Raw genomic sequence first — 9,292 nt, forward strand, 5'->3', positions numbered from 1 at the left:
TGTTGTATTCAGTTGTATGTCGGGTTTTTGAAATACACAAAAATACAAAATCTGGCAGAGTTCGCGTTTTTGAAATACACGGAACTACAAAATCTGGCAGAGTAAAAATAGGCTATATTTATGGAACAGATTCTCTTCTTTCATTTTAAATGGTAAGTCAAATTAAATTAACCATGTATCACGCATAACGGCTGAAGTTCCATAACAGCTCATGTCGCTCTCTCCAAATTACTCCATTCCAAACTTTTTGAATTCAAAAAAACTCAGCACGATAATTTTCCAAAAATACAGAAGTCTCCCAAAATACATCGTTTTCTTTGGATTCGGTTGTATTTCAATTTTTTTAAATACACCAGTTGTTGTATTTCATCGTTTTGAAATACAACAAAATACATCTAATTTTTCCAAAAATACAATCAGCAAAATATATTAAACTTATATTTACACTCAAAAAAGGTGGAAATACACTCAAAATCTGAGATACAAGGAGATAGAAGAAGGAGAAGAAACCATGGATTCCAGTCAAACCTTTGGTGAAATACAAAAAAATACACTAAAAAAATGACGAATACACATTTTCTAGTTCAAAATACAAGCGAATAAAAAAAAAAAAAACACACTATATCTAAAAAAAATACAACCACCACAACAACCGTAAAAAACCTCCTCGTAACCGAAAATGCACGCAACACCAGTTCAATCTACAAGAAAAACAGTCGAAAATTTTCAATGGGCACAATTCTCCCTGGAAAATTTGTTTAGACAATTGTACTCCGACAGCTTTATCGCCATTAGAAATATATTGTCACCAATAGCATTTTAATGAGATTTGTTGTCTAAATTTTCATAAATTCCAGTAGTGATACTCAGTTGATTTGTCATTGAACCAATCCTTTGCCGCCGCCGCCATTAATTGTAGGGTAAAAGTAAATACAAGCCTTTGCCCTTAATTGGATTTCGCTGGAGATAGAAAAAAGGAGGGAGAGATGCGACAGTGAGGGGAAGGAGAGGAGAGGAGAGAGAAGGAGGGAGAAAGGAGGTAGTGAGGGGAAGTAGAGGAGAGAGATTTTTTTTTAGGATTTGGAGAAGATGAAAAATCTTAAATGTGTAGTGAGGGGGAATAGAGAGAGGTATATGTATTTTGAAAGTTATCGGACCAGTTATGGAATGTAATTTTCGAAAAATAAAGCTATGAAAATTAAATAAAAAATAAGATAGTTATTATTAATAAATAAGTCTTAGAGGTAATTATAGCAAATAAATTTTCCAATATAGTATTGGTTACAAAACCCAAACACGGGACAAATTTCATAACCTGCCTTAAAACAATGCATTTCCTAAAACAAATACCTTTGTATGTATGAGTTCTTGGATAAAAGCGTTCCAAACGTACTATACGGATTGAGCCAAATAAAGTATGAGTTAAGCATGGACAAAATTGGACATTCGAAACATAAATAACCGCATATTCTCAAATAACATGTATAAAGATGACAACTTTATACTCATTCTCCAAACAAGATACATCCCCCCCCCACCCCTCTCCCCCCACCATATACAAAGGGGGAAATTATTTTATCCGAATATTATAAATCCAAATCTATGTACCCTATACCTAAAGGGAACGTATTCAAATTCCTTTTCTCAAAATGATATGCAAATGACAAGATTTTGCGAGAATAAATACTAAATAGACAGTTCATGCAAATACTCATACATTGGAATTCGAAGGTCAACCGTATAGTACGGATCCTTAATACTGGGGTGCCTAACACCTTCCCCAGGGGATCATCAGAACCCTTACCTAGAACTCTGAATTAACCCTTCACTGCATTTGAATAAACTCTTCACCACCGGTTTTTCTAATTTCTTAAAAATTAGGTGGCGACTCTTTTCAAAAACAAAGTCCGAAAGAGCACTAACGAGTTTGTAGTAGCTTTTATGCCCTAACCCGCGTAAAAAGCGAACCGTTACACTAAATTGATTCAAATTAAAATTAACACTACAACCACTGAATATTGAATCCATTGGCATGTGTCTACTTTACTGTGAGAATGGACAGAGGAAGTATGTAGTTGATTGATTGGTTTACTATAGCTTTGGTGAGGTTCGAACTTGATTAGAACTATGTTTTCTCTATCTGTATGAAGGATTTGTGCATTTTCAACTTCTATCATTGAGGGCAACTGATTGATTCAATTTAGTATATTTTTTCTTGTAGATCTATGGAAAAAGTTATTCTTTTTTAGTCGAACATTATATCGGATCTCCTTTCTTGTAGTTTCATTTTGAGTTTCAGCAAGAATTGATGTTTTCAAATCTGCTAGATTTAGAGCAAAATAGTAATAAATAAAAAAGTAAAAGGCACAAGACTAATGTATATACCACTGAAATAGGAGAGAAATTGATGGAGAAAACTTACGACAAGCTAATAGGAGTGAAATCTCTCTAAGAATTGATGCAAAGATAAATGAGAGGAAGAGGAAAGAAGACAAGAGGAGGAGCTACTAGGGGCGGATCTATCCGAACACCCTCGGCAAAAAATACTGTATATATAAGATAAATTTTTTGTGTTTATGTACATATATTAACTTTTGAACACCGTGAATATATGCAAAAGGTTAGCTCAAGTGGTCCAGGATATTCAAAGTTGTCTCTAGCATCCTAGGTTCGACTCCCATCAACAACATTATTTTTATATTTAGCTTTTGTTGTTTTTTCGACCCCCCTGAATGAAAATCATAGATCGGTCATTGGGAGCTACGGTGATGAACTGAAGAAAAAGGGGAAAGATCATACTTTAGGGTTTTTAGTAGTGAGGGTAATATTGGAGTTAGAAGAAAATATACGGGATAAGAGAGTAAAATCGTTGTTCCAACCAAAATGGCTTTTAAGCCAAAAAGAAAAAAGTTGGTTTTCTCCAACTTCTTGCTTATGGCTTATTTTAAGCACTTTTTAACTTATTTAGATTGTTTTCTATTTTGTCAAACACCCAAAAAAAATTAAAAATGGCTTATAAGCTGGTTAGGCTCTAAATATCTGCTTTAACACAAGAAATTACCAAAAAGCAAGTGGATATATAGCTACCTTTTTTTTTTTTTTTTTTTTGATATATAGCTAACTAATTTGAACTTTAGGAGTATTTTTTTTTTCCACCTATAGGATCTTTTTCATACTTGTAAAACCAAAAAGTGGAGTATAAAGTCAGAATAGTTTATTATTGAAAATGCCAAAGTTAGCGGCACAAAAGGCCAAATACAACTTTATAAGAGTTGTTTATACCGAACTTTTATGTTTCTGCTATAGCAAATACTGATTACTGTACCAGATATCTTTCAAAAGTCAATCATTGAACTAGTTCCAGGTCAGAAAGAAGTTGGACAACTATGAGCAATGAACAGCATCATCATTATATCACACAAAATTCATATCATGATTAAACGACATACAACATTAAAGTACAGATCGAGGAGTATGCTAATTAAGCAAGTATCTCATTAAACAATTACATCATTAGAAAAGAACATGAAGTGTTTTCGTGCTTATTTGGACTTCATTCATTTCATTAAGTTAAGCAAACTTTGAAACATATATAATACTCCCTCCCATCCAAATATTAGTAGTTGTTATTGAACTGAATTTGTTCCAAAATATATATTAATGTTTTAAGAAAAAACAAGAAGCGTTATATTTTATTCTAAAGTCATCCGTAATTTTATATATATATATATATATATAAACACACACACACACCAATTAATGAAGTCTTAATTAAGTGATATGTTTAAGAGACCGATAAACAATAGATGAGGATCCCCTCCAGTACCTGTTTGGTCCAGTTGCTCCAGTGCCCTTGCTGATTTTCGACACGTGGCACTTATTAAATCTCACGGACAAAATCAGTTCTCCTCTCTTAATCTCTTTTTTTATCAGATTGCCCCCTCTTAATCACTATACACACCCTAGGCCCCCTCTTCTTCTTTCTTCATTCTACTGCAGCCAGAAACAAACCCAGCTACTACTACTATCATCAAGTGTGTTGCTCCCAAGCGCATACGCAAGTATACACGATCGTACAAGTAATATAGGATTTAAAGTCCAGATATCGTAACCACAGAGACTTATGATTAACCGCCAACTAAATTAAACTAAGGCTAATTATCTAAACAAGAAATAAAATCAAAATTTATAATTATTAACTCACTAAAAAATAAAATAAAACAAATAATGAATTCAACCAAGAAAGAGCGGATTTTTATCGGAGAAGGGATAGATCTAGGACTATGACCACTAACAATCCAGTTGAGTCTTCAAATCATTCTACCTATGGGTTACTAGTTGACGGGTTGTTGTTAACTTTATGAGTATCTTCCGAGTTGCTCACAAGCCTGTAGATGCTACTATAACGTCTATATTCCTATTGTCGCCAGAGGTAACAAGAACGCATTTACTTCTCCGTATTCAACTAAGCAAGGCTAAAGGGTATATTCCCATCGTCATTAGCGAAATGATTATATCGAACGAGCTCTATTTATTCTTATTACGCATGCAAATTCCCTATCCCTAGTTTAATTCACACGCCACAGATAGTGTCTAACTATTTCATCAAATAATCAAACAATTAAGACCAAAAATAAATAAATAACCCAAAGATGGAAAATCAATAAATATAAACGATAATCAAACGTCAACTTTCATATTTGAGCCAAAACCCTAGAACTAAAAGTTTTAGCTCCACATAGAAATGGAGGAAAAATAAAAAATCATCCGAATAAAAACGTAAAAATGAGTAATACAGAGAAGAGAAGGTAAAATCGTGTAACTACGGCCTCCACGGCGGCTCCAAGCTCTCTATAGGTCTAAAGTTCTGAATTAAGGGTTTCAAGTTATCCAAAGTTGTCTAAAAATTGTGTCTTATGGACTATTTATAAGAGTAGGAAAAAACTCAAATAAAATAACCTAGTCCACAGTGAAAAAGGAATAACTTTGGGCAAAAAATTGCTCAGTCACGGGGCGAAGTGCAAAGCGGCCAAACGTTCACGCAAGCCATTGCTTCTTTCAATTCTTTTTCTTTTGAATATTTGTAACATCCCTTTGTAATCATCATGTCTCTTTCTTGTTCCCCTTCATCCTTTCCATTATTTTTCTTTCACATTTCATTTAATTTTGCTCAAAATCTCTTCATCTTTATAATGCATTATTCTTACATAGTAAAAATATAATATTAGCACAAACTTCTATAATTAATACTCAAAAGACCATTAAAAGTGCTAGAATGTGAGGCACCAATGGCTAAATATATGAATTTTTTACCGAACATCACTACCCCACACTTAAACTCTTGCTCGTCCTCGAGTAAGCATTAAAATCACTCTAAAAGGATCAAGCCTAGGAACACCACCACTTTGATTGATACCAACAATTAGGCCCTATAGAAACTCACAACATCAATATACACTTCCTGATCATCATGCAAGATACACAAGTCAACAAATAAACTACAAACTTCTAACCTCAAAGCGGGACTCTAGCTCATCAAATTTGAGCTTACTCACCTATTCTGTCAAACAAATCTAATAACATCACCTATCTATCATGAAACAAGTTCCCTCACAAGAAGAAATAATCCACACACTCAAATCAAAGAATCGAATGTAATTTAAGAACTTAGCATCAAAGCACAACTCTCGCACTCACAAAGAAATTCACCTGTATGCACAAAGAACCATAGGCTTGCCCATTATGTACATCTCCACTAATTAAGTGTTCTCGAATAGAATCAAATAGGACTTTAACGGGTTGTAATGTTGGCTAGGGGATGGGTAGGAAAGCTATATAATAGTGACTTACACTTCCCTAAGCACTTTACACTTTTAGACTTCATCACCTATTATTTTCTACTCTTCAGCTATTATTTTTACTTACCTCCCCCTTTGCACTTTTATACTTCATCAATTATTTCACCGTATCATTAGTCACCATTTTTCAGTAACCATCCTTTTCCAATTATATCATATCAAAAACGTTTCAACCCCCTATTTTTTTCAAGCAATTTATTTTTTCTTTCTCATTTTTTTCTCATGTCATATTCTTTCTAAGGGGGCTTTTTCATCACTTTGCATGTATGATTAGTCACCATTTTTCACTTGACCTTCGAGACCATAAGAAAACCCAAGGGGTGGATTCTTTAAATTTATCAAAGGAAAAAAAAAATTGATTTTTTTTTTAATATATAAGGCTAAGAAATAAAATAAAATATATCACTATCCTTGATCTAAGCTTTAGAGCTCGATGCATGTATAGTAGAGAAAAATTAAAACAAGGGTGAAAAATGCTCCCTGAGAGCCTCTAGGGCCTAGCTAGCAACATGATCTCATCATCAAGTGCAAAAACCAATAGGTAGTTAGGCATCGGGTACGCCCAAAACAAAAACCTTTTTATTTAATTGAGCGTCGCGGCACGACGTGTCATATGAATATTTTGCATAAACCAAATTGCTCTATCTCAAGTGAGGAATGTCATTTTTTCTTTTCGGTGTGGCAAATATCGGGATGTAAGGTTCTTTGTTCTTTCTTCCATGAAGTATGCCATGTCACTTGTAATTTCCATCAAGATAATCCTCCCATACCTCTAATCGGTGAGCTCGAACCAATAGTCAAGTATCACTTACAACATCAAGATAATCCTCCTATACCTCACAATCGGTGAAAATCACTTGAGAGACTAGAAAATCACTTGAGAGACCAGAACAACAGTTAGGACACTCATTCCATTGACCACCACACCATTTACAAAAGTTTCAATTATAGAATTTAGAAGGGTCACACAATATATCCCGTATGATCCAAATTTTAGAACAATTTTTCCATATGTGGGTCCTCAACAAAGTTCACAAAAATCATTTAAATATGAAGACCCAACATTCGATAAATTTTCGTTCCAAGATGCCATGTCAAGAAGAATACCAGAATATTAAACAATTTAAAAAAAAAAAAAATCTTGAATAGACAAAAAGAAGAGTCTAATCTAGATAAATAATTAATTTCTATGTCCCCGTCAACGGTGCCAAAAACTAGTTGCTTCCAAACGCACACGCAAGTATACGCGATCGCACAATTAATATAGGATTTAAAGTTTAGATATCGTACCCACATAGACTTATGGTTAACCGTCAACTAAATTAAACTAATGCTAATTATCTAAACAAGAAATAAAATCCAAATTTATAATTATTAACTAACTAAAAATAAAATAAAACAAATAATGAACTTCAACTAAGAAAGAGCGGATTTTTATCTAAGAAGAGATAGATCTAGGGCAATGACCACTAACAATCCAGTTGATTCTTAAAATTTTTCTACCTGCGGGTTACTAGTTGACGGGTTGTTGTTAATTTTATGAGTGTCTTCCGAGTTGCTCACAAGCTTGTAGATGCTACTATAACGCCTATATTCCTATGGTCGCCAGAGGTAATAAGAACGCATTTACTTCTATCACGACCCGACTAGGGGCCATGACGGGTACCCGGAGCTGACCACCGAGCACCACTCATTCTATTACTCATTCTGCATTCATTCATATTTCTTATGCTCATAATCATAGAAAACTATTTTTCATTTGAAACATATTTACTTTATGTACATAAGCCCTTCGGCTATCAAGATAATATATATACATACGATGAGAAAGCGACGAGACCATACTACCCACACATACGTATCTACGAGCCTCTACTAGAGTACTAGACATATGGACGGGACAGGACCCCGTCGTGCCCAAAACATATAATGGAGTGCCCTCAAAGTCTGCTAGAAACTCCTATGAATCTGGGTCGTCTCCCTGTCTACCTGTGGGCATGAACACAGCGTCCAAAGAATTGCACATCGTACGTAGCAATGTGCGAGTATGTAAGACGTGTATAATAACATGGTAAGAGCATGAGAGATAGCATAAGATAAAATAACCGTTTGTTTCTCATAATACTTTTTAAACATTCGTCATACGTACTTACCCCTTTATTCTCTTAGAGATACACTTGTTACATCCACCTGCTTACATATACAATAACTTACAATGCGATGTACCCACGTGCACCCGACCATATAGGCTCGGTATCACTCCGTACTAAAGCCCTCTCGGGACACGATAGTATCTGTACTCGGCCCTTCCGGACTCCGATGCTATCCGTACTCGGCCTTCCGGGACTTGATGCTATCCGTACTCGGCCATCCGGGACTCGACGTTATCCGTACTCGCCCCCACGGGACTCGATGCTATGCATACATACATACATATACATAACAAATACACAAGTGAATCAACATCATCCTTGGCATTTCCATACATCTATCATTAAAGCATACATAGAACATTGAAGGCAACTATGGCGATGTCGGGGTAACATGAGGTCGTGGACCCCCGATTACATTATGGAGTGATCATAATGATCGCATCTCACCTTGAGGGGAACAACATTTTAAGGTAAGGGTACACAAGAAAAAGCATCAATGGAACCATACTTAAAATCATTAACTTCATGGGCATCATATCTTACTTTAGGACTTTTTAGACTTAAACTCATCATCATCGTTCATTATCATACTCGTGTCTTACCTCTTTTCTCTATCTTATACATATGTAGCTCTTTATAGTCATAGACTCATCGTCATCATTATCGTGCTCATAATGTATCCCGTACCTTTATTTGATATGGCTATTTATGACTATAGACTTTTAGTTTCCGGAATGTAGGAAAATTCATGGAAAAGGATGGAAAATCATGTCATAAGATTCATGCCTTAGAAAGAAAGGACTAGCCTCACATACCTCTTTCGTTTAACAATTCTACCGCTTGATTGTTTTTCTTCAATGCTCACGTTTCTACCTTCATTAGAGTACATACTAACATTAGAAAATCAATAGCTTAGCATACTTGACTAAAGCTAGAGAAAATTGGACAGCATCTCCTTTATTTATACAACTTCCTCCATATCATATATCAACTCCCAAACATCAATAATAACATCCACAACATCATAACAAAAGTCTTTATTCACCTACATTATCCTTACTTCTCAATTTGCTTCCAATCATCCATATTCATGGTCGTATCACACGATTACATACATTCATATACAATATCTATTCCATGTTTTCAATATCATTTATAACATGATTATAATCATAATGTATCAAGAATCATAACTCAATCCAAACATTTACTCAAAAGTGACACTATTCCCACATTCATGACCCATTTCTATATCCTTTTGCAATCCAAGTGTTTCAACTT

The sequence above is a fragment of the Lycium ferocissimum genome, chromosome 6 (genome assembly GCF_029784015.1).
Source record: "Lycium ferocissimum isolate CSIRO_LF1 chromosome 6, AGI_CSIRO_Lferr_CH_V1, whole genome shotgun sequence".
Classification (NCBI taxonomy): domain Eukaryota; kingdom Viridiplantae; phylum Streptophyta; class Magnoliopsida; order Solanales; family Solanaceae; genus Lycium; species Lycium ferocissimum.